General features: G+C 45.7%; 1 pseudogene; it reads right to left on the bottom strand.

Annotated features, from left to right (window-relative positions):
• Positions 1-19,343: 19,343 nt before the first annotated feature.
• LOC104675731 lies at positions 19,344-19,869 on the bottom strand (annotated as a pseudogene).
• Between the last annotated feature and the right edge of the window lie 7,086 nt (positions 19,870-26,955).

Below are 26,955 nucleotides of genomic sequence, written 5' to 3'. Positions count from 1 at the left end.
CCATCCTGGCTGATACGGTGAAACCCCATCTCTACTAAAAAATACAAAAAACTAGCCAGACGAGGTGGCGGGCGCCTGTAGTCCCAGCTACTCCGGAGGCTGAGGCAGGAGAATGGCGTGAACCCGGGAGGCGGAGCTTGCAGTGAGCTGAGATCCAGCCCCTGCACTCCAGCCTGGGCAACAGAGCGAGACTCTGTCTCAAAAAAAAAAAAAAGATCTTGGACTTTATCTCAAGCCACTAAGGACTCAATGCTTTGTTTACTGAGGCAATTTAAGCTTTAGACCAATCACTGATTGCAATGTGGAGACTGACTGGCCGGGGCCATACTGGACGCAGGAGGCTGGTGAGAAATTTGATGCCATAACCCAGGGAAAATAGGAGGGTTGCCTGGTAGAGGGGGCGTAGCAAAGATTGGGAGATATGAGCAGATTTAGGAGATATTAAGAGACAGAATGGAGGCCAGGCATGGTGGCTCATGCCTGTAATCCCAGCACTTTGGGAGGCAGAGGTGAGAGGACTACTTGAGCCCAGGAGTTTAAGACCATCCGGGGCAACAGAGTGAGACCCTGTCCCAAAAGAGTTTTAAAAACAGGCAGAGTGGACTGGAGCTGGTGATTAGTCAAACGCTGGAAGTAGTGGGGAGTTGTGGGGCAGAGGTGGAAAGAATGAAGGAGGAGGTGAGGATATTTTCCAGTTCTTGGCTGGAGCAGCTGGGTGGGAGGCTGTACCAATCCCTGGGCTGGGGAAGATGAGGGAGAAGTCCCTGAAGAGAGGACAAAGGAGCAAGACTTTGAGGGGTAAGACGAATTTAGCCCCTGAGGGAAGCAGGAGTGTCAAATACTCTTAGTGAAAGCCAGCTGAATTTTCCCTTTGTATTCGTTCAACACAATTCCAGCACTTTGGGAAGCTGAGGTGGGTGGATCACTTGAGGCTAGGAGTTTGAGACAAGCCTGGCCAACATGGTGAAACCTCTGCCTCTACTTAAAATACAAAAATTAGTCAGGCATGGTGGCACAGGCATGTAATCCCAGCTACGCACGAGGCTAAAGCAGGAGAATCGCTTGAAGCTGGGAGGTGGAGGTTGCAGTGAGCCGAGATCGTGCCACTGCACTGCAACCTGGGTGACAGAGCAAGATTCTTTCTCAAAAAACAAACAAACAAACAAAAAACCCACATATTTGTTAGGGGCCTACTATATGTCAGGCACCAGTCCAGGCATTGGGAATACAGCAGTGAACAAAACAGACCAGGTCCTGTCCTCATGGAGTTTACATTCTAGTGGGTGGAGATAGAAATAAGCAAAGAAATGTCTGTAAATATGTCAAGGCATGGTAGGTGCTATGAAGACAAATTAGACTGATTATGAGGCTACACATGGAGGTTGTTCTCAGGCGCGTCCGTGTGAAGAGACCACCAAACAGGCTTTGTGTGAGCAATAAAGCTTTTTAATCACCTGGGTGCAGGCGGGCTGAGTCTGAAAAGAGAGTCAGGGAAGGGAGATAAGAGTGGGCCCGTTTTACAGGATTTGGGTAGGTAAAGGAGAATTACAGTCAAAGGGGGGTTGTTCTCTGGCGGGCAGGAGTAGGGGTCACAAGGTACTCAGTAGGGGAGCCTTTTTTGAGCCAGGATGAGCCAGGAAAAGGACTTTCACAAGGTGATGTCATCACTTAAGGCAAGTACCGGCCATCTTCACTTCTTTTGTGGTGGAATGTCATCAGTTAAGGTGGGGCAGGGCGTTTTCACTTCTTTTGTGGTGGAATGTCATCAGTTAAGGTGGGGCAGGGCATTTGCACTTCTTTTGTGATTCTTCAGTTACTTCAGGCCATCTGGGCGTATGTACGTGCAAGTCACAGGGGATGGCTTGGCTTGGGCTCAGAGGCCTGACAGTTGTCATTTGGATAGGGTGATCAGAGAAGTCTTCTCTGATTTTTAGGCAGAGACCTGAAAGAAGGGAGGAGGGACACATGCAGATACAGGGACTCACCCTTTTGGGCAAAAATAAGGGCGTGGCTTTGAGGTCAGGGGTTCTCTCCATGCAGTAACCACTCCAGTCACAGCAGGGGTCAGAAATGGGCGCTGAATACCCTGAAAGGAATAAGGATTTTACTGTAAAATCATTTCCTTCTCCCCTGAAAGATGAAATTCCCCAAGAGCATTTTTAAACCTATGCAGTCTTCTGAAGACTTAAATTGGTTTTGCTCTTTGCCAGCTTGGTCACATACTGGCTGCATAAACCTGGGTACATCCCTTACCTTCTCCAAGCCTCGGTTTTCTCATTTATAAAATGGGTATACTAATATAGATTTACCATGAGGAATAAATGAATGTATGCATACCGTGCCTGGCACAGAACAGACTGTTTAATAATGTTAGCCTTTTGTTAACAACCAGGATGGAGAAAACTGGATTAATTGGGGTGTGAGAATCTAATTAATTCTAGCCTTGAACTCTCATTGCCGCTATTGCTGGCAGAAAAAAAGTACACAAACACATTTATTCCCCTTCAACTCCTTTTTCTATCCAACTTCCTTCCCCCCAGCTTCTGACCTGGACATATGTGTGGTTTCAAGAAGGCCCGTTGAAGAGAGAATTGACAATTCTCCTGGTGGCACAATATTCTGGTTTAGTCTTGAAGCCCCATCTTCTTCTGCTCCTGAGCCCCCTTCCTCCACCGATGGACTGGACTTATCTCACTGGGGGAGGAGAGAGTGAGCAGAGCGGGTGTGGTGGAAGAGATGACTCAACCTAGAACTTGTGGAATTTTGCATAAGGCTCCACCCTGCAACTCCCTGTCCAAGGGGTCTCTGTACTGGGTGAAATGGTGCCAGCCCTTACCAGGTGTGGCATGTTGAGATTCTAAATGTTGAGCCTCATCGGTAGTCTCAACTATTCAAGAGGCTAAGGCAGAAGGATCACGAGCATAGGAGTTTGAAGTTGCAGTGAGCTATGATTGCACCATTGCACTCCAGCCTGAGCAACAGAGCGAGAATAAAAAAGAAATGTCAAGGGCCAGGCGGGGTGGCTCACACCTGTAATCCCAGCAGTTTGGGAGGCCAAGGCAGGTGGAGGCCAGGAGTTTGAGATCAACCTGGCCAACATGGTGAAACCCCGTCTCTAACAAAAATACAAAAATTAGCTGGGTGTGGATTACAGGGCACACACCTGTAATCCCAGCTACTCTGGAGGCTGAGGCATGAGAAACATTTGAATTTGGGAGGCGGGGATTACAGTGAGCCGAGATTGCGCCACTGCAGTCTGCGCGACAGAGACTGCTTCTCAAAACAAACAAACAAAAAAAGAAATGTTGAATCTTTAAAGACACCTGAACCAGGCTGGGGCAGGTGTGGGCAGTGGAGGTGCTCATCTCTATGCTAGTGACTCTCTATGTCGTGCCAGAGCTAGGCCTCTGGAGGCAAAGAAGTAAGAGCATGTGGAAGGGAGGGGCAGGGGGTAGTGGAGGGAAGGATCGAGGGAAGCTGGACTGTGTGACCTTGGCTGAATCACTGTGTAATCAGGCCACACCCTTGTTCAATAGCCTTCAATGACTCCCCATGCCACAGGATAAAGTCCCAAAAACTTAACCCTGATCCAACCTACGATTTCATTTGGCTTGCTACTCTACTCCACCGCTTCCCCATGCTTCCTGAAATGCAGCCTCAGAGGTCTCTGCTTGGTCTCTTTTCTTTTCTTTTTTTTTTCTTTTTTCTTTTTCATTGTTTTTTTCTTTGTTATTCAACCAGAGCCAAGTCAGAATCTTTTTTTTTTTATTATTGCCTTTCCCCCCGGGCTTCCTAATATGATACACACAAAATACAATACCTATGTTTAATAAACCTTTTATTTGGAATACTTTTAGATTTACAAAGATATTCAAGGGAGCTGGGTGCAGTGGCTCACCCCTGTAATCTCAGCACTCTGGGAGGCTGAGTTGGGAGGATTCCCTTGAGGCCAGAAGTTTGAGACCAGCCTGGGGAACATAGCGAGACTCTGTCTCTCTTTTCTTTTTTTGAGACAGAGTCTCGCTGTCACTCAGGCTGCAGTGCAGTGCTGTGGTCTTGGCTCACTGCAGCCCCCACCTCCTGAGTTCAAGCGATTCTCCTGCCTCAGGAGGGGAGAGTAGCTGGGATTAGACGCCCGGCTGACTCTGTCTCTTGAAAAAAAAAAAAGAAAATTAGGAGCCGGGCACAGTGGCTCATGCCTGTAATCCAAGCACTTTGCAGAAAAAGCCTAAAGAAGAAACAAAGTCCGCTGGGCGCGGTGACTCACACCTGTGATCCCAGCACTTTGGGAGGCGGAGGCGGGCAGATCATGAGGTCAGGAGATCCAGACCATCCTGGTTAACACGGTGAAACCCCGTCTCTACTAAAAATACAAAAAGTTAGCCAGGCGTGGTGGCGGGTGCCTGTAGTCCCAGCTACTCAGGAGGCTGAAGCAGGAGAATGGTGTAAACCGGGGAGGCGGAGCTTGCAGTGAGCAGAGATTGTGCCACTGCACTCCAGCCTGGGCGGCAGAGCGAGACTCCGTGTCAAAAAGAAAAAAAAAAAAGAAGAAGAAAAAGTCAGCATTATTTTACCATTTAGGGGAAAACTTCCTATCAGAGTGGTCTAAGGATGGAATAGGATCCCTGTAAGTCTGTGCTTCATTCACCAGCCCCTGTGGCTGATGAGCACATGAAATGGTCTACATGGAGATGATTTTTTACATTTATTATTTATTATGATGCTGACTATTTTTGAGACAGGGTCTTGCTCTGTCACCCAGGCTGGAGTGCAGTGGCTCGATCATGGCTCACTGCAGCCTTGACCTGGACTCAAGCAGTCCTCCCACATCAGCCTCCTGAGTAGCTGGGACTACAGGCATATGCCACCATGCCCAACTAATTTTTCTATTTTTTGTAGAGACAGAGTCTTGCCACCTTGCCCAGGGTGGTCTTGAACTCCCAGCCTCATACAATCCTCCCACCTTGGCCTCCCAAGTGCTAGGATTACAGGCATGAGCCACCACACCTGGCAAGACGATTTAATACAAAAAAATCTCCTTAACAATTTTTTATAATCATATCATGTTGAAAGATAAAATATTTCAGATTTGCTGAGTTAAATAAAATATATCATTAAAATTAATTTCACCTCTTTCTTTTTACTTTTTTGTTAGTTACCAGAATGTGTTCAATTATATACATAGCTTGTGTTAGATATATTTGAGCACTGGGTGGATTTGGGTGTAGCCTGGTGGGTGGTGGTAACGGAGTTTGGATTAGGTGATTTTCTTTTAATTATTAAAGAGTATGTTTTGGCCGGGCGCGGTGGCTCAAGCCTGTAATCCCAGCACTTTGGGAGGCCGAGACGGGTGGATCACGAGGTCAGGAGATCGAGATCATCCTGGCCTACACGGTGAAACCCCGTCTCTATTAAAAAATACAAAAAACTAGCCGGGCGAGATGGCGGGCGCCTGTAGTCCCAGCTACTCGGGAGGCTGAGGCATGAGAATGGCGTAAACCCGGGAGGCGGAGCTTGCAGTGAACCGAGATCGCGCCACTGCACTTCAGCCTGGGCGACAGAGCGAGACTCCGTCTCAAAAAAAAAAAAAAAAAAAAGTATGTTTTGTTGGCCAGGTGCCGTGGCTCACGCCTGTAATCCCAGCACTTTGGGAGGCCGAGGCGGGTGGATCATGAGGTCAGGAGATCGAGACCATCCTGGCTAACACAGTGAAACTCTGTCTCTACTAAAAATACAAAAAAATTAGCCGGACATGGTGGCGGGTACCTGTAGTCACAGCTACTTGGGAGGCTGAGGCAGGAGAACGGCGTGAACCCGGAAGGCGGAGCTTGCAGTGAGCCGAGATTGCACCACTGCACTCCAGCCTGGGCAACAGAGTGAAACTCCGTCTCAAAAAAAAAAAGAAAAGAAGGCCGGGCGCGGTGGCTCAAGCCTGTAATCCCAGCACTTTGGGAGGCCGAGACGGGCGGATCACGCGGTCAGGAGATCTAGACTATCCTGGCTAACATGGTGAAAACCCCGTCTCTACTAAAAAATACAAAAAAACTAGCCGGGCGAGGTGGCCGGCGCCTGTAGTCCCAGCTGCTAGGGAGGCTGAGGCAGGAGAATGGCATAAACACAGGAGGCGGATCTTGCAGTGAGCCGAGATCCGGCCACTGCACTCCAGCCTGGGAGACAGAGCGAGACTCTGTCTCAAAAAAAAAAAAAAAAAAAAAAGAAAGAAAAAAGTATGTTTTGTGTGTGTGTGTGTTTTCCGAGATGGAGTCTAGCTCTGTCGCCCAGGCTGGAGTGCAGTGGTGCCATCTCGGCTCACTGAAACCTCTGCCTCCCAAGTTCAAGCGATTCTCCTGCCTCAGCCTCCCGAGTAGCTGGGACTACAGCTGCACACCACCACACCCAACTAATTTTTGTGTTTTTAGTAGAGATGAGACTTCACTATGTTGGTCAGGCTGGTTTCGAACTCCTGAGCTCGTGATCAGCTCTCCTCCACCTCCCAAAATGCTGAGATTACAGGTGTGAGCCACCACACCCAGCCCATTATATCATTCTTACGCCTTTGCATCCTCATGTAACTGGTAGAGGGTGTCCAGGTTCTTGGCGTCTTGAACAAAGAATTGGACAAAACACACAAAGCAAGTTAAGAATGAAGCAACAAAAGCACAGATTTGCTGGGTGCAGTGGCTCACACATGTAATCCCAGCATTTTGGGAGGCTGAGGTGGGTAGATCACAAGGGCAGGAAATAGAGACCAGCCTGGCCAACATGAATGAAACCCTGTCTCTACTAAAAATACAAAAATTAGCTGGGCATGGTGGTGCACACCTGTAATCCCAGCTACTCAGGAGGCTGAGGCAGAGAATCACTTGAACCCAGGAGTCGGAGGTTGCAATGAGCCGAGATAGAATCATTGCACTCCAGCCAGGCGACAGAGCGAGACTCCCTCTCAAAAAAAAAAAAAAAAAAGAAAAAGAAAAGGAAAAAAAAGCAAAGATTTATTGAAAATGAAAGTACATTCCACAGGGTGGGAGTAGGCCTGGACATAGGGCTCAAGAGCCCCATTACGGAATTTTTTGGGATTTAAATACCCTCTAGAGGTTTCCATTGGTTACTTGGTGTAGCCCCTATGTAAATGAAGAGGATGAAGTAAAGTTACAAAGCTATTGGCCAGGCACAGTGGCTCACACCTGTAATCCTTTGGGAGTCTGAGGAGGTGGACTGCTTGAGGTCAGGAGTTCAAGACCAGCCTGGCCAACATGATGAAACCCCATCTCTACTAAAAATACAAAAATTAAGGCCGGGCATGGTGGCTCATGCCTGTAATTGCAGCACTTTGGGAGGCCAAGGTGGGCGGATCACCCAAGGTCGGGAGTTCAAGACCAGCCTGACCAACATGGAGAAACCTGGTCTCTACTAAAAAATACAAAAACTAGCTGGGCGTGGTGGTGCATGCCTGTAATCCCAGGTGCTTGGGAGCCTGAAGCAGGAGAATCGCTTGAACCCTGGAGGCGGAGGTTGTGGTGAGCTGAGATCGTTTCATTGCACTCCAGCCTGGGCAACAAGAATGAAACTCCATCTCAAAAAAAAAAAAAAAAAAAAAAAAAGCCAGGTGCGGTGGCTCACACCTGTAATCCCACCACTTTGGGAGGCCAAGGCGGGCGGATCTCGAGGTCAGGAGTTCAAGACCAGCCTGGCCAACATGGTGAAACCCCTGTCTCTACTAAAAATACAAAAATTAGCTTGGCTTGGTAGTGGATGCCTGTAATCTCAGCTACTTGGCAGGCTGAGGCAGGAGAATTGCTTGAACCCGGGAGGTGGTGGTTGCAGTGAGCTGAGATTGTGCCATTGCACTCCAGCCTGGGCAACAAGAGTGAAACTCTGTCTCAAAAGAAAAAAAAAAATTAGCCAGGCATGGTAGCACATGCTGTAATCCCTGCTACTTGGGAGGCTAAGGCAGGAAAATCGCTTGAACCAAGAAGACAGAGGTTGCAGGAAGCCGAGATTGCGCCACTGCACTCCAGCCTGAGCAACAGAGAGACTCCATCTCAAAAAAAAAAAAAAAAAAAAAGTCATTTATTCTGTGTACACCCTATGTAAATGAAGAGGATATTTCCTGTCATAGCTGAAGTGTTTCCATTTGATTTAGTTCTAGGAAGTCCTTAGGTTCCCTGCCTCCAGGCCCTATTCTCTTGCCTCATTTCCCCCTTGAAAGACATGATTCCCATAAATCTTTATAGGAGGCAGAGGGACCGATGGTGTTTTTTCTGTAACTGCTTCATCCTGGCTTGGGACATAGTGCCTACCTACTGGGGACCATAGAACTCTCACCCTGCTCTGTCTAGTGGAGATGGGGTAGCTCCTTGAAGGCCAGGGATGGTGTCTTCACCTGGGACTGGCTGGAACAGTTGTCACATGATCATCTGAAACTTGATGGTCTCTGGGCGAGAGGAAATGGATTTGGTTAAAAGAGTTAATGGTAACTTCATGGGGTGGATAGATATGCTGTCAGGAATGTTTGTTATAGAGATCTGCAGGAGAAAAACAAAACCTGGTCTGTTGTCTGTTCTAGGATCTATGTATTTCCTTAAAGTCTTAGCATGAGCAACTCCATTTTGGTCTGGTTTGGTCTATGGGGGCCTAGTGCATGAGCTCCATCCAAAACAATGGCCTCTCATAATTTTGTTTTTAAAAATTCCCCCTTTTTGGTCAGGTTCTCACTTAGGTGAGAGTGACCAAAACTTAGGGCCTTAGTGCTATTGTCAGTTACCATTGTTTTGAGTTTCTGGTCTCAGCACATCATTCATCGGTTACAGTATCCTCATGGTCACACATTTCTTTCAGCTCTTGTCATTCCAGTTGAAGAGAGACCACTTGACATTCTAGAGATAGCTGCATGCAAATATTTCAAACCTTTGAGAGAATACAGCGCACCAAGGGTTTGGAGTATGCTCCTTACCCAGGGTTCCCATAAACCAAATCTCCTATAATCAAATAGATCAAAGAATGAGCTAAAGAGTCTATTCACCTAACTAAGCAATCTCTTTGCTAATCCCCTACCACTGAATCTCTATAATCTTCATTTGATGTATTTTTCCATAGGCCACAAGTACCAGCAGTTGCACAGATATTTCTTTGTTCAGCCAATTCCAACTTTCACAAGAGAATCTAAAGTCTATTGTGTGGCCTGTAACCCCAGCACTTTCGGAGGCCAAGGCGGGCAGATCACTTGAGGTCAGGAGTTTGAGATCAGCCTGACCAACATGGTGAAAAACCCTGTCTCTACTAAAAGCACAAAAATTAGTCGGGGATGGTGCTGGGCCCCTGTAATCCCAGCTACTTTGGAGGCTGAGGAAGGAGAATTGCTTGAACCCAGGAAGCAAAGGTTGTGGTGAGTCGAGATTGTGCCACTGCACTCCAGCCTTGGCAACAGAGTAAGACTTGGTTTCAAGAATAAAATAAAATAAAATAAAATAAAGTCTATCATGTAGCTATAGCCTTTGCAGTAGAATCTGCTATAGAGCCTATCATGAGGGATACATGTCTAATCACTGCATTTCCAAACCATGGGAATGATGCCCTTTCAGAAGAATGAAGGCTCCTGACAATGTTTTCTTTAACCCACTGTGTGGGTGAAGGGGAGTGAGCCAATTTCATGTTTCTGACTGATTACGAGGCAATGTATGTATCATTAAAGTTTCTCACTTACATTGGGCCTTCATCTTTTATCTGTCAAAGTATGAGCTTATCCATTTATCAGGCTGGCTGCAAAACCCTTCATACATAAAAGTATACCCCACAAGTGCACACAACAGACCCCTTTTCCATTTCTATTGTTCACAGAGGCATAAGCAAGGGAAAAATATTCAAAAAGTCTCAAGATAGTAGAGAAGTCTTGAGTCTCATGATGGTAGAGACGTCTTTTTTATTTATTTATTTATTTATTTATTTTTTGAGACGGAGTCTCGCTCTGTCGCCTGGGCTGGAGTGCAGTGGCCGGTTCTCAGCTCACTGCAAGCTCCGCCTCCCAGGTTTATGCCATTCTCCTGCCTCAGCCTCCGAGTAGCTGGGACTACAGGCGCCCGCCACGTCGTCCGGCTAGTTTTTTTTTGTATTTTTTAGTAGAGACGGGGTTTCACCGTGTTAGCCAGGATGGTCTCGATCTCCTGACCTCGTGATCCACCCGTCTCGGCCTCCCAAAGTTCTGGGATTACAGGCTTGAGCCACCGCGTCCGGCCTTTTTTATTTATTTCTTTTTTGAGACGGAGTCTGGCCCTATTGCCCAGGCTGGAGTGAAATGGCATCATTTCGGCTCACTGCAAACTCCGCCTCCTGGATTCAAGCGATTCTTCTACCTCAGCCTCCCAAGTAGCTGGGATTACAGGCATGCACCACCTGTATGCTTAAAAATTAACCACCACCACACTTGGTTAATTTTTTGTATTTTTAGTAGAGACGGGGTTTCGTCATGTTGGCCAGGCTGGTCTTGAACTCCTGACCTCGTGATCCTCTCGCCTTGGACTCCCAAAGTGCTGGGATTTCAGGCGTGAGCCATCGCTCCCAGCCTGTAGAGAAGTCTTGATCCACAATCTTGGGAAAAACTGTTCACATCAAGGATGCCATCTTCTTCTGAGGAGAAACTTCCCTAGTTAGCGTTATCTTAAGGATTCTAATGGGTGTGCAGTTCCAAGAATGTGGAGGGACCCTTCTCAGTTGTGAGATTATGAATCCAAAGTTCAAGGTCCCAAAGTTTTGCTGTAGTGTGGATGGCGAGGGGAGTCTTTCTCTGATGTTCTTAGAAGATCCAATCTGGCCGGGCGCAGTGGCTCAAGCCTGTAATCCCAGCACTTTGGGAGGCCGAGACGGGCGGATCACAAGATCAGGAGATTGAGACCATCCTCGCTAACACGGTGAAACCCCATCTCTACTAAAAAAATACAAAAAAAAAAAAAAAAAAAAAACTAGCCGGGCGACGTGGCGGGCGCCTGTAGTCCCAGCTACTCGGGAGGCTGAGGCAGGAGAATGGCGTAAACCCAGGAGGCGGAGCTTGCAGTGAGCTGAGATCCGGCCACTGCACTCCAGCCTGGGTGACAGCAAGACTCCGTCTCAAAAAAAAAAAAAAAGAAGATCCAATCTTTGGGTTCTAGATTGTGAAGGGGTTGATTGTCCTATCAGTGAACTATAAAAAACTTTCTTTACCTGGTGAAAATACACTGTAGCATAATAATCTACTGTTATAAAATCAGCCCTCTTGCATGGGAAAGCTATGATGTAACCAGAAAACAGGCATTGAAAATGACAATTGAAGTGTTTAAATGGCCTGTCAGGTAACCAAATGTACCTGAAGCTTTGGGGCCAAGTGCAGTGGCTCACGCCTGTAATCCTAGCACTTTGGGAGGCCAAGGCGGGTGACCTGAAGCTTTGACTGTCTTCCCGAGGATATGAATTTGACAAACCAAACATTGGTTATAAACTGAATTAGCAATGTATAAGTCAGCACACCAATATCTATTTAATTTGGATCATTTTATCTTTTCCATGATGAGTCATGGAATGCATAACCTTTAATAACAAAAGGTTTAAGGACTCAGGAAGGACAGGTGGCTGTCCTGGTTCACCATGAGTCCATGCCTAACATTGGACTTATGTCCTTTTGAATATCAATTGTTTCTCCAATTTAGGTGCATAGCACTGATAACTAATGGGTTATCACAGGTAATTTCACTTAGACCATGGAGTTTATTCAAATTGTATATCTAAACAATTTCAGTATAAGCTGATTTAGCATGCAAATCTGGGAATGTATTTTCTTGGTATTCAATTAATTTTTGTTCTACTTAGTTTAGCAGTTTTATACAAGGAAATTTGCTTATTTCTGTGGTCTACAGTAACTCAACATAATAAACATAATTATGATTGATAGCATATACTCAGACATTTAGAATTTTAGAAATCCCATGCAATTTTCTAACATACATTAATATTTACCAAAGTATAACGTGAAGAAGATTAAACATTTTTTTATTTTGACAGTGCTTCCCAGGGAACTAAACATATCAAATAATCCTGTTTACCTCTCTTTTGAATGCTTCAGGAGCATGCTATAGTATCTCAAAGTTAGAGGTCAGAAAAGAAACTTTTGTAATCCCAGCACTTTGGAAGGTCGAGATGGGCAAATCACCTGAGGTCAGGAGTTCAAGACCAGCCTGACCAACATGGTGAAACCCTGTCTCTACTAAAAATACAAAAAATTAGCCTAGTGTGGTGTGCACCTGTAGTCTCAGCTCCTCGGGAGGCTGAGGCAGGAGAATCATTGGAAGATAGAGGTTGCTGTTAGCCGAGATAGCACCACTGCACTCCAGCCTGGGCAACAGAGTGAGACTCTCTCTTAAAAAATAAAAAAGAAAAAGAAAAGAAAAGACAATTTTGAAGCAGAAATTTGATTTTGGGAAGCCTATTAAATAAGTTAAAGGTGAGTTAATAAAGTTAAATAAGTTAAAGACTCCGTCTCAAAAAAAAAAAATTGGAAAGATTTGTCTATAAGGTTTTATTAAAAATTGGGTTTGGGGTTGACATTAATAACACGGTAATGCAAGGATGAAAATTTGGCTTTCTCTCTTGAACAAGATTTCCATGTAATTTTAAAAGACAATGAAAGATTTTTGTTTGCCTTTTGAATAAACTACTAGGGAAAAAAAAAAAAGGAAAGACAAGAGATAGATTGTTTGGAAAGCTAAGTCTTTCCTCTATCAATGAGTAAAAGTTTTTGCCTTTCAAAAGTTTTTTAGTCACCATTTTGGCTAAATGAATGACTTATGGTAACCTGGAATTCTATTTCATAATATTAAGTGTTTTAAACCTTTAACTTATTATTATTATTATTATTATTTTTTTTTTTTTTTTTTTTTTTTGAGACGGAGTCTCGCTCTGTCGCCCAGGCTGGAGTGCAGTGGCCGGATCTCAGCTCACTGCAAGCTCCGCCTCCCGGGTTTACGCCATTCTCCTGCCTCAGCCTCCCGAGTAGCTGGGACTACAGGCACCCGCCAATTCGCCCGGCTAGTTTTTTGTATTTTTTAGTAGAGACGGGGTTTCACTGTGTTAGCCTGGATGGTCTCGATCTCCTGACCTCGTGATCCGCCCGTCTCGGCCTCCCAAAGTGCTGGGATTACAGGCTTGAGCGGCCGCGCCCGGCCTAACTTATTATTATTATTTTGAGATGGAGTTTTTGCTCTGTTGCCCAGGCTGGAGTGCAATGGTGCAATCTCAGCTCACTGTAACCTCTGCCTCTTGGGTTCAAGTAATTCGTGTTCCTCAGCCTCCCAAGTAGCTGGGATTACAGGTATCTGCCACCATGCCCAGCTAATTTTTTATTTTTAGTAGAGAGGAGGTTTTACTATGTTGGCCAGGCTGGTCTCAAACTCTCTCTCTCTCTTTTTTTTTTTTAGACCTAGTCTCATTCTGTTGCCAGGATGGAGCACAGTGGTGTGATCTCGGCTCATTGCAACCCCTGCCTCCCAGGTTCAAGTGATTCTCCTGCTTCAGTCTCCCGAGTAGCTGGGACTACAGGTGCATGCCACCATGGCCAGCTAATTTTTGTATTTTTAGTAGAGATGAGGTTTTACCCTGTTGGCCAGGGTGGTCTCGAACTCTAGACTTCACCTAAGGTGATCCACTAGCCTTGGCCTCCCGAAGTGCTAGGATTATAAGTGTGAGCCATCGCACTCGGCCCAGAATTTTTTACAAGATTAATTTTTTTACAAACCTTTCACAACTTGTTCAAACCTTTAGCTTTATCCTAACTTAAAACAATCTTTTAACTCTTTAGGCAAAAAAATCCATATTACCACGCCTGCTTATAATCTTTTACGAAAACACATTTCAGTTTTCTTACATACCTTGCATGTAAAACTGTTTCTTCAGTAGTCTCAATTACAGGTTACAATGTTAACTCTTAGCGACTTTTACTTTTGGTGAAAACCTTGGTAAGTTAGGGATTTTAATTACGTATTAGGTGTGGAGCCTAGGACCCAGACAGAAGTGCAGATGAGGTCTGACTCTTTCCAGCATCTAACGCCATGTGTCCCAGGCCTTAGCTACCTGTAAAGCAGGCAAGTTGTACAGTTAAAGAGTCATGGTGGCATTTTATGAAGTAGCTATGAGGACTAATCATTTTTAAATTGTTAAACATTTCTTGCATAAATTCTCTCATAAATTCTTTCACAGCTGGGTGCAATGGCTCATGCCTGTAATCTCAGCACTTTGGGAGGCCAAGGCAGGCAGATCACCTGAGGTCAGGAGTACAAGATGAGCCTGGCCAACATGGTGAAACCCTGTCTCTACTAAAAATACAAAAATTAGCCAGGCATACTGGTGGGCACCTGTAATCCCAGCTACTCAGGGTTGAATCCAGGATGCGGAGGTTGCAGGGAGCTGAGATCACGCCATTGCACTCCAGCCTGGGCGACAAGAGTGAACTCCATCTCAATAAATAAATAAATAAATAAACAAATAAATAAATTCTTTCATGACTTACACAGACCGTGTATGCGTGTATGACATGCTTGGAATTTCTGACTTGTCCTAAACATCCTTTTTTTTTTTTTTTTTTTTTAGACAGAGTCTTGCTCTGTCACCAGGCTGGAGTGCAGTGGCATAATCTTGGCTCACTGCAATCTCTGCCTCCCAGGTTCACGTCATTCTCCTGCCTCAGCCTCCTGAGTAGCTGGGATTACAGGCGCCCACGACCACGCCCAGCTAATTTTTGTATTTTTAGTACAGATGGGATTTCACCATGTTGGCCAGGATGGTCTCAATCTCCTGACCTCGTGATCCGCCCTCCTCAGCCTCCCAAAGTGCTGGGATTACAGACATGAGCCTCTGCACCTGGCCTTTTTTCTTTTTCTTTTTCTTTTTTTTCTGAAATGGAGTCTCGCTCTGTCACCCAGGCTGGAGTGCAATGGCATGATCTTGGCTCACTGCAACCTCTGCCTCCCAGGTTCAAGCAATTCTCCTGCCTCAGCCTCCTGAGTAGCTGGGATTATAGGCGTGTGTCACCACACTCGGATATATGCATATGTATATAGTATTTTTAGTAGAGATGGGGTTTCACCAAGTTGGTCAGGCTGATCTTGAACTCCTGACCTAGTGATCCACCGGCCTTGGCCTCCCAAAGTGCTGGGATTACAGGTGTGAGTCACTGTGCTTCACCAACACCCCCCTTTTTAAACAACCAGTTATTTTACTTTAGGACAAGAATTTACCATAAAAGATCCTTTCTTATATAAAAGCTCTTTTCTTTATAACCTTCTTTACATAGCTAGGGGGCATGGCTAATTTCACATGTCCCCAGGCCTTATATAGAATCTAATGTTCCAAAATAAATTAAGCAATCTTTAAAAATCAAAGAATCAGGTTATGACCATAAACCATTTAGCAAACCTAATATCTGACCTGCATAATTTAGACCAAATGTTCACGTTTTTGAAGATATTTTTATTTTACCAATAATCTTTAAACTCTCTTTGGCCAGACTCTGAAGCTCATGCCTGTAATCCCAGCACTTTGGGAGGCCAAGGTGGGTGTATCACCTGAGGTCAGGAGTTTGAGACCAGCCTGGCCAACATGTGAAATCCAGTCTCTGCCAAAACAAACAAACAAAAGAGGCAGGCATGGTGGTACACACCTGTAATCCCAGCTACTCGGGTACTCAGGAGGCTGAGGCAGGAAAATTGCTTGAACCTAGGAAGCAGAGGTTGCAGATAGCGCCACTACACTCCAGCCTGGGTGACAGAGCAAGACTCCATCTCACAAAACAAACAAACAAATAAACAAAAAACTTTATTTATTTCCCAAAGATTACTTAAGTCACATAAACTAAATAAAAGGTATTACACCTTTTCTTTTTCTGACAAAATATTTTATTTAAGCTTTTATTAAACTAATTAATTAAAGCTCTTTTATAGTATATATAGAAGACGTATAAATACACAGACAGACAGAAAATAAAGGACTCTTTCCCTAAGCTAGGAATTGAACTCTAAACCCAGACTGCCATTGTGAAAAGAGAAAGGATGGCCACGTGGTTACGAGGTCAGCCTCCCAAGGACATGACTGGCCCAGTTTGCTGGGCCATCTTGAAGAGCAAACCTATGGGGTCCTAGGCATGCGTTTTATCCTAAGGTACCCCTCTTTATGACAGAACAATACAGAAAAACACAAAGCACACCAGATTCACTACAGCTTAAGACCAGCCTCAGAATTCTTTTTTGTAATAATCAAAACTTTACAGGGGCGATAAACAGTGACTTGTATCCTTCATTAAACTAGTTTGCACAGAAAGAGAGAGACCAGAGTAAGGTAAGAAGTTCTTACCCTTTTGCCTGCACGTCAGGTTTCTGGGTTCACTCTGAGCAGCCCTAGCAACCCTGCTCGACTGTATGCAAACAAACACATTGCCATGAATTAAGAATATTCACAAATAGTTTAGAAATTTTGGAGAAACTAGGCAGATAGAGAAATATGACTCAAATTCTATCTATGAAAGTATACTTAACACACTTAAAGTATCAGGAAGCCTAAACTCCAAAAAGTTAGTTTAAGGTTAAATAGTTGGCATTTTCCATTAATTCCTGCAGGCCCAGCAAAGGTAGCTTAGGAATTCCAGATAAATGGAACAAATGATGACTTGCTAGAAATGCATAGGAAACAAAATAACTATTCATAGAACCAAATAAAAACCTTCCCCTAGAAACTAAAAAAAAAAATCATGGTTTTATATATATGCATATACAAGTAAAGCTCAGAGGACAATAAACAGCAAATGAATGAAAATTAGAAGCAAATAAACAACCAACCTTTAATTTTCCTACTCAGTCTACTCTGGAAGCTACAGTGTTACCCAGGGCCCCCAAAAACACACATAATGAATATTTTATTCCTGATACACAATTGAATATCCTTAAGTCCACTAATATCACCATAAGTCTAGTGCAGTCAAGAAATTCACTCTAGGTGCATGACAAATAAGTACTCCAGTGCCAGCACTATCCAGGCAAAACAGTAAACATAGTATGAAGCAATGCAAGCATGTATGTGAAATTTGGCTCCACACCAAATCTGGCTTGATGCTTAACTGTATTTAAAAGAGAATGGCCAAATTGCCAATGTGTTTCTTTCCAATACTTCTTTTTTTTTTTTGAGGTGGAGTCTTACTCTGTCGCCCAGGCTGGAGTACAGCAGTGCTATCTCAGCTCACTGCAACCTCTGCCTCCCGGATTCAAGCAATTCTCCTGTCTAAGCCTCCCAAGTAGCTGGGACTACAGGAACCCGCCACCACGCCTGGCTAATTTTTGTATTTTTATTAGAGGCAGGGTTTCAGCATATTGGCTAGGCTGGTCTTGAACTCCTGACCTTGTGATCCACCCGCCTCGGCCTCCCAAAGTGCTAGGATTACAGGCATGAGCCACCGTGCCCAGCCTACAATACTTCTTATTTTACTTTAATCAAGACTAAGAGCTTTAACTACGAAAATGTTAATTAGCCAAATGTCTTCAATTCTCTATCAGGTTTGTTTGTTTGTTTGAGATGGAGTCTTGCTCTGTCGCCCAGGCTGGAGTGCAGTGGTGCCATCTCGGCTCACTGAAACCTCTGCCTCCTGGGTTCAAGCAATTCTCTTGCTTCAGCCTCCTGAGTAGCTGGGATTACAGCTGCGCACCACCATGCCCGGCTAATTTTTGTATTTTTAGTAGAGATGAGGTTTCACTCTGTTGGCCAGGCTGATCTTGAACTCCTGACCTCGTGATCAGCTCTCCTCCCGCTCTCAAAGTGCTGGGATTGCAGATGTAAGCCACTGCAGCTTGTCCATTATATCATTCTTATGCCTTTGTATCCTCATGTAACCAGTGGAGGGTGTCCAGGTTCTTGGCATCTTGAACAAAGAATTGGACAAAACACACAGACAAAGCAAGGAAAGAATAAAGCAACAAAAGAAGAGATTTATTGAAAATGAAAGTACACTCCACAGGGTGGGAACGGGGCCGGACTTAGGGGCTCAAGAGCCCCATTACATAATCTTCTGGGTTTTAAATACCCTCTAGAGGTTTCCATTGGTTACTTGGTGTAGTCCCTATGCAAATGAAGAGGATGAAGTAAAGTTACAAAGTTATTTACTTGATATACACCCTATGTAAATGAGGAGGATATTTCCTGTCATAGCTGAAGTGTTTCCATTTGATTTAGTTCTAGGAAGTCCTTGGGTTCCCTGCCTCCAGGCCCTATTCTTCTGCCTCACTCATAGCTTAGCTTCAGGATTAGGTGATCTTTATAATAATTTTTTTTTTTTTTTTTTTGAGATAGAGTTTTGCTCTCGTTGCCCAGGCTGGAATGCAATGGCATGATCTCAGCTCATCACAACCTACGCCTCCCAGGTTCAAGTGATTCTCCTGCCTCAGCCTCCTGAGTAGCTGGGATTACAGGCATGTGCCACCACGCCCGCCTAATTTTGTATTTTTAGTAGAGATGGGTTTCTCCATGTTGGTCAAGCTGGTCTTGAACTCTCGACCTGAGGTGATTCACCTGCCTTGGCCTCCCAAAGTGCTGGGATAACAGGCATGAGCCACTGTGCCCAGCATTCATTTCTTAATTTTAAATTATATTTTTAATTTTCTCAGGAATACTCATTCTCCTGTTTCCTATAGTCAACTGCTACCTGTCCTTCAAATGTCATTCATTCATTCATTCATTCATGCAGCCAGTGAATCAACCATTTCCTGAGCAGGTCCCATGCCCTGGCACTGGGAATTCTCTGGAAAACAAGAATTCCTAGCCCAGAGTGAGAAACAGAAGTGCCCAGCCAGAGGAGCCCTAAGCCAGCATGGGAGGGGATGATGTACCTTCTCTAATGCACCCTTTTCCCCCATCCTTATTGTAATTTTCCTTCTACAATGAACTCCCAGGGACTCTCTCTCTCCCTATTTTTTTTTTTTTTTTTGGAGACAAAGTCTCACTCTGTTGCCCAATTTGGAGTGCAGTGGCGTGATCTCGGCTCACTGCAACCTCTGCATCCTGAGTTTAAGCGATTATCATGCCTCAGCCTCCAGAGTAGCTGGGATTATGGACAGGGATGCACCACCACGCCCAGCTAATTTTTGTATTTTTAGTAGAGATGGGGTTTCACCATGTTGGCAAGGCTGGTCTCGAACTCCTGACCTCGGGTGATCTGCCCACCTCAGCCTCCCAAAGTGCTGGGATTACAGATGTGAGCCACCGCGACCGGAATCTTTCTTTTTTTCTTTTAATACCGGGGCGTTCATGAGTTTATTTGGGGCACACACTGGGCGAGGGCCCTGTACCTAGAAGAAGGTGTTGGGTCTCCTGGTGGTGACGTGTGGCTTGTGCTGACAGCACAGGACCCCGTGGGGCAGCAGGAACTTGATCTTGGAGTCGTGGAACTGCTTGACGGCAGCCACGGGCACTTGCTGGTTGTGATCTCCTCCACCTTCATGATCTGGATGGAATGGATCCAGGCGGGATGCCGGGTGCCCATGTCTCGGTAGCACTGGGTGACAGTGCCCACAGTGTTCAGGTCCCGGTATTCTCAGTACATGCTGTGGGTGCCGCTCTGGGTGTCATAGCACAGCCAGATGCCGAAGCTCTTCAGCCGCGGGGGGGACTTCTCAAACACCAGCCCACAGTAGACAATCTCCCCAGAAGACTTCTTCATCTTCTTTGAGATACAAAGTACCAGAAGCGGGACTTGGCGACAACATGATTAGGCGCAAAGACTCCCATGCGGTAGAGGGGCGGTGTGTGGCATTTGGGGGTGGGCAGGGATTGACCCAACACCTTGTACTCTCATAGTGTGCCCAAGGCCTTCATGGCATCCTCTAAGAGCTGGTTGACACCCGCAAAAGGAGTCTCTCTCCTTTTTTTTAAGTCAGGGTCACACTTTATTGCCCAGGCTGGAGTGCAGTGGTGTGATCCTAGCTCACTGCAGCCTCAGCCTCCCAGGTGCAAGTGATCTTCAGCTCCCCTACTCCCAGGGGTCTCACTATGTTGCCCAGGCTGATCTCCAACTCCTGGGCTCAAGGGATCCTCCTACCTCAGCCTCCCAAATTCCTGGGTTTACAGGCCTGAGTCACCCTGCCTGGCCAGGTCTCACTTTTGCATTAGTTTCCTGTGTTTCTAGGAAATTGACATCCAGGTCCCCAACCTCCATTGGTTTTCTTTCCTATGATCCATCTTCAGGAGAACTGGCACTGACATCCAGGTGCTGCTTCTTTCCCACCTCCCTCCTCACACTTTGCAAAGGAATTTTACCCTACAGCACTGGGGGTTGGGGACTGGAGAGGGAATGAAAACCTCCAGGGGCACCAATCAAAGGTGAAGGGCTCTATTAACCAAATAACAAGGAGCTTTGCATACCTGGCAATTGCCAGATCTTTGCTTTCAACAAAGGCAAAGGAGGTTCTAATTCTGTTGTCATTAAAAATAAGTTTCGATGATAGGTCACTATGTGATTTTTGGCTTGTAACCCAGAAGGAATTCAACTAATTAAGTGACATTAATGTGGCCAGGTGCGGTGGCTCATGCCTATAATCCCAGTACTTTGGGAGGCTGAGCAGGTGGATTACTTGAGGTCAGGAGTTCGAGACCAGCCTGGCCAACATGATGAAAACTAGTCTGTACTAAAAATATGAAAAACATAGCCAGACATGGTGCCACACAACTGTAATCCTAGCTACTCAGGAGGCTGAGGTGGGAGGATTGCTTGAACCCAGGAGGCAGAGGTTGCAGGGAGCTGAGATCATGACACTACACTCCAGCCTGGGTAACAGAGGAAGACTCCATCTCAAAAAAGAAAAAAAAAAAAAAAAAAAAAAAAAAAAGGCCAGGCATGGTGGCTCCTACCTGTAATCCCAGCACTTTGGGAGGCTGAGGTGAACAAATCACTTGAGGTCAGGAGTTTGAGACCAGCCTGGTCAACATGGTGTAACTGTCTCTACTAAAATACAAAATTAGCTGGGCATGGTGGCGCATACCTGTAGTCCCAGCTACTCGGGAGGTTGAGGAATGAGAATCGCTTGAACCTGGGAGGTAGAGTTTGCAGTGAGCCAAGATTGTGTCACCACACTCCAGCCTGGGTGACAGACATTACTGTAACAAAATTTTCTCCATTCTTTTTTCTTGAGACGGAGTCTCGCTCTGTCACCCAGGCTGGAGTGCAGTGGCCAGATCTCAGCTCACTGCAAGCTCCGCCTCCCGGGTTCACGCCATTCTCCTGCCTCAGCCTCCCGAGTAGCTGGGACTACAGGCGCCGCCACCTCGCCCGGCTAGTTTTTTGTATTTTTAGTAGAGACGGGGTTTCACCATGTTAGCCAGGATGGTCTCGATCTCCTGACCTCGTGATCCGCCCGTCTCGGCCTCCCAAAGTGCTGGGGATTACAGGCTTGAGCCACCGCGCCCAGCCTCTTTTTTCTTTTTAAAGACAGGGTCTTGGCCAGGCTTGATGGCTCACACTTGTAATCCCAGCACTTTGGGAGGCCGAGGCGGGTGGATCACGAGGTCAGGAGTTCAAGATCAGCCTGGCCAACATGGTGAAACCCCGTCTCTACAAAAATACAAAAATTAGCTGGGTGTGGTGGCAGGTGCCTGTAATCCCAGCTACTCAGGAGGCTGAGGCAGAGAACTGCTTGAACACAGGAGGCAGAGGTTGCAGTGAGCCGAGAGTGCACCACTGCTCTCCAGCATGGGTGACAGAGTGAGACTTTTTTTTTTCCTCAAAAAAACAAAACAAAACAAAAAAAACAGGTCTTGCTGTGTCACCCAGGCTGATTTTACCCAGGCTGGAGTGCAGTGGTGTGATCATAGCTCATTGCAACTTCAAAATTCTGGGCTCAAGTGATCCTCCTGCTTTGGCCTCCCCAAAGTGTTGGGATTATAGGCATGAGTCTCTGTGTTTGGCCTCCAGTAATTTTTTTTTTTTTTTGAGACAGAGTTTTGATCTTGTCGTCTAGGCTGGAGTACAGTGGTGCAATCTCAGCTCATTGCAACCTCCACCTCCCGGATTCAAGCAATTCTCCTGCCTCAGCCTTCCAATTAGCTGGGATTACAGGCATGTGCCACCTCGCCTGGCTAATTTTTGTATTTTTAGTAGAGACGGGGTTTCTCCATGTTGGTCAGGCTAGTCTAGAACTCCTGACCTCAGATGATCCACCCACCATGGCCTCCCAAAGTGCTGGGATTACAGGCATGAGCCACTGCATCTGGCCATAATTTTACTTTTTAAAGATAGCATCTGGCTCTGTCACCCAGGCTAGAGTGCAGTGGTATGACCTCAGCTCACTGCAACTTCTGCCTCCCAGGCTCAAGCAATCCTCCCACCTCAGCCTCCCAAGTAGCTGGGACTACAGGCATGCACCACCATGCTCAGCTAACTTCTGTATTTTTTTTGTAGAGACAGGGTCTCACTATGTTGCCCAGGCTGGTCTCGAACTCCTGAGCTCAAGTGATCCTCCTCCGCCTCCCAAAGTCCTGGGATTATAGGCATGAGCCACTGCACCTGGCCTATTATTTTTATTTTTTAGAGACAGGGTCTTGCTGTCACCCAGGCTGGAGTGCAATGATATAGTCACAGCTCGCTATAGTCTCAAACTCCTGGCCTCAAGCTCAAGCAATCCTCCCACTTTGGCCTCCCAAAGTGAGCCACCACCTCCTGACCCCCAAATTTGTAAACTGTAATTTAATACTATATAAATTTCTGTGAAAATATAAATTAGGTGATCAATAACAAGCTTTCTTTTTTTCTCGCTCTGTTGCCCAGGCTAGAGCACAGTGGCACACAATCTCGACTCACTGCAACCTCCACCTCCCAGGTTAAACAATTCTCCTGCCTCAGCCTCCCAAGTACCTGGGATTACAGGAGCACACCACGGTGCCTGGCTAGTTTTTGTATTTTTAGTAGAGACAGGGTTTTACCATATTGACCAGGCTGGTCTTGAACTCCTGACCTCAGGGAATCCACTCGCTTTGGCTTCCCAAAGTGCTGGAATTACAGGTGTGAGCCACTGCGCCCAGCCAAATAACAAGCTTTCAAGCGTAAAATATGTTACACTAGAATACCATTCTGTAAGAGGAAGCAAAATATAACCATACATTCAAGAAGAAAAGTAACGACGTGGCATTTCTGTTTGTTAACGTAGAGCTTGTTCAGTATTTTCTTTTCGTTGTTTTCCCCCCAGATAGAGTCTTGCTCTGTCACCAACACAGGAGTTCAGTGGCGCAATCTCAGCTCACTGCAACCTCCGCCTCCCGGGTTCAAGCGATTCTCCTCCCTCAGCCTCCCAAATAGCTGGGGATTACAGGCGCCCGCCACCACGCTGGCTAATTTTTGTATTTTTAGAAGAGACAGGGTTTTGCCATATTGGCCAGGCTAGTCTCGAACTCCTATCCTCAGGTGATCTGCCTGCCTCAGCCTCCCAAAGTCCTGGGATTAGAGGCATGAGCCACCGCGCCTGGCCAAGTAGTTTCTTTAAATGGATAATAGTGGATATCAAATCACCATGGTACTTACATTCAGTCAAGTGATAGAACAGTTTTATTTAAAATATTAGTATTGGCTGGGCACGGCGGCTCACGCCTGTAATACCAACACTTTGGGAGGCTGAGGCAGGTGGATCACCTGAGGTCAGGAATCTGAGATCAGCCTGGCCAACACTGTGAAACCCTGTCTCTACCAAAAATACAAAAATTAGCCAGGCATGGTGGCAGGCACCTGTAATCCCAGCTACTTGGGAGGCTGAGGGAGGAGAATTGCTTGAATCCAGGAGGCATCGGTTGCAGTGAACCGAGATCGTGCCACTTCACTCCAGCCTGGGCAACAGAGTGAGACTCCATCTTAAATAAATAAATAAGAGAAATAAAATATTGATTATTAATTAATTAATAAATAATTAAATAATAATATTTAATTTCCAATATGCTAGGAGGTATAGCCTTGGCAATGATTTGTGTTTAAGGTGAACAGTTTAGTGGTATCCCTGCAGATCCAGGCTCTGTCCTCCACCCTGCCTCTCCCCTGGTTGACTTATTTGGACGGAGGGTATCAGTGGCTCCTGTGCCCTCTGGTCTTGGGTTCTGCTTTGGTTTGGCCACTAAGGAGTCCTGGCAGGAAATCCGAGAGAGGGAAAGGAGTGAGGCCAGGATGTATCCCTCTGGTTCCTGCCCTGTGAGGCCCAGTGAAGCTGGTCCTGTCCCTGGACAGAAAGTTAGTAGTGTTCCTTTTAAGACAGAGGATTAGGCCGGGCGCGGTGGCTCAAGCCTGTAATCCCAGCACTTTGGGAGGCCGAGACGGGCGGATCACGAGGTCAGGAGATCGAGACCATCCTGGCTAATATGGTGAAACCCCGTCTCTACTAAAAAATACAAAAAACTAGCCGGGCGACGAGGCGGGCGCCTGTAGTCCCAGCTACTCGGGAGGCTGAGGCAGGAGAATGGCGTGAACCCGGGAGGCGGAGCTTGCAGTGAGCTGAGAGCCGGCCACTGCACTCCAGCCTGGGCGGCAGAGCAAGACTCCGTCTCAAAAAAAAAAAAAAAAAAAAAAAAAAAAAAGACAGAGGATTTGCCCCTTCAGGCCTAGGGTGGTAACAGCCTGGCTGCTACCAGTCCCAGCTTCCTGCCCTATCTCCTGTGATTTCCCTACACCCTGACCACACATCCAAATTAGTCATTTTGTGTATATAACCTCCTTGAATTGTGTTGATTGTGCCATTTGTTTCCTGTTAGAATCCTCACAAAGAGGGGGTGCAAAGTTTTAAAAAATTATTTTAAGCCAGGTGTAGTGGTTCATGCCTATAATCCCAGCACTTTGGGAGGCCGAGGCGGGTGCATCACTTGAGCTCGGGAGTTTCAGACCAACCTGGGCAACATGGTGAAACCTTGTCTCTGCCAAAAATGCAAAAATTAGGCAGGCGTGGTAGCATGCACCTATAGTCTCAGCTGCTTAGGAGATTGAGGTGGAAGGATCACTTGAGCCCGGGAAGTCGAGACTATAGGGAGCTGAGATCGCACCACTGCACTTCAGTCTGGGTGATGGAGCAAGATCCTGTCTCAAAAAATAAACAAAATAATAAAATAAAATAAATATAAAACATTATTTTAGGGGGCACAAGAGAAAAACATCCAAGGACCACTGATCCAGACAATAGCCTCATTCATTCATTTCCTCATTCATTCGTTCAGTAAACACTGACTGCACCAAGCTCAGTGCTTGGTTAAAGACGAACCGAATAGGGCCCCTCTTCTCAAGTAATAACAAAGTAGTGGGAGCAACAGGCACGCGATTAAACAAATGACAATTAATAGAGTGCAATATGAGCTTTAATAAAGATTAATGTTCATAATAACATAATTAATGTACATAATAACATAAAATTGGAACAACCTGAACGGCTATTAACAGGAGAACAGAGGCCGGGCTTGGTGGCTCACATCTGTAATTCCAGCACTTTGAGAGGCCAAGGTGGGTAGATCACCTGAGGTCAGGAGTTCGAGATCAGCCTGGCCAACATGGCAAAACCTCATCTCTACTAAAAATACAAAAATTAGCCTGGTGTGGTGGCACACTCCTGCAATCCCAGCTACTCAGGAGGCTGAGACACGAGAATTGCTTGAACCTGGGAGACAGAGGTTGCAGTGAGCCAAGATTGTGCCACTGCACTCCAGTCTGGGTGCCAGAGGGAGACCCTCTCTCAAAAAAAAAAAAAAATAGGATATAAAAATTGACGTATATTAATATATGGAATATTTAAAACAGTTAAAAGGACACGATGAGATTTATATGTATCAGCATGGCTTGATGTTATAAATATAATGTGTTAAAAAGTAAAGATGAAGAAGAATGTATATGATATAATGCTATTGACATAAATTTTAAGGGCACACAAAAATATCATTGTTTATGTATGCACATGTCTTAATTCATCTCACAAATTTTTTCCTGAATGTCTTATTATGTTCTAAGTGCTATTGTCAGGTGGGGATACAGCAGTGAACACTTATATAGGACTTACCAGAAGCCTTTTTTTTTAGACAGAGTCTCATTCTGTTGCCTAGGCTGGAGTGCAGTGCCATGATCTTGACTCACTGAAAACTCTACCTCCCAGGCTCAAGCAATCTTTCCACCCCAGCCTCCCGAGTACGGGGGATCACAGGTGTGCGCCACCACACTTAGCTAATTTTTTCTATTTTTAGTAGAGATAGGGTTTCACCATGTTGCCCAGGCTGGTCTTGAACTCCTGAGTCCAAGCAATCTTCCTGCTTTGGCTTCCCAAAATGCTGGGATTACAGACATGAACCACTGCGCCCAGCCATTCATAAATAATAATAATTGCAGCAAACACTTATGTAGATACAATTCCAAAGAGTTTACATGCATTAACTCATTTAATCTTTACAATATCCTTACCATATAGGTTCTACTATTATCCACCCCCCTTTTTTTAGAGACAGAGTCTTGCTCTGTCACCCAGGCTGGAGTGCAGTGGCACGATCTTGGCTCACTGCAACCTCTGCCTCCCAGGTTCAAGCAATTCTCCTGCCTCAGCCTCCCAAATAGCTGGGACTACAGGCGCCCACCACCACACCCGGCTACTTTTTTTTTTTTTTTTTTTGGTATTTTAGTAGAGATGGGGTTTCACCATGTTGCCCAGGCTGGTCTCGAACTTCTGAGCTCAAGCATTCCTCCTGCCTCAGCCTCCCAAAGTGCTAGGATTACAGACGTGAGCCACTGCGCCCAATCCCCCTGCCTCATCTTTTAGATGAAGACACTGGGGTGCAGTGAAATTAAATAACTTGCCAAAGGTCACATGACTAGACAGTGGTAGAGGCTGGGGACAGTGGCTCACGCCTGTAATCTCAGCACTTTGGGAGGTCGAGGAAGGAGGATTGCTTGAGCTCAGGAGTTTT

Source organism: Rhinopithecus roxellana, chromosome 12, assembly GCF_007565055.1.
Source record: "Rhinopithecus roxellana isolate Shanxi Qingling chromosome 12, ASM756505v1, whole genome shotgun sequence".
Classification (NCBI taxonomy): domain Eukaryota; kingdom Metazoa; phylum Chordata; class Mammalia; order Primates; family Cercopithecidae; genus Rhinopithecus; species Rhinopithecus roxellana.
The sequence above is the reverse complement of the archived record's forward strand: the minus strand, read 5'-3'. Positions and strand labels throughout refer to the sequence as shown.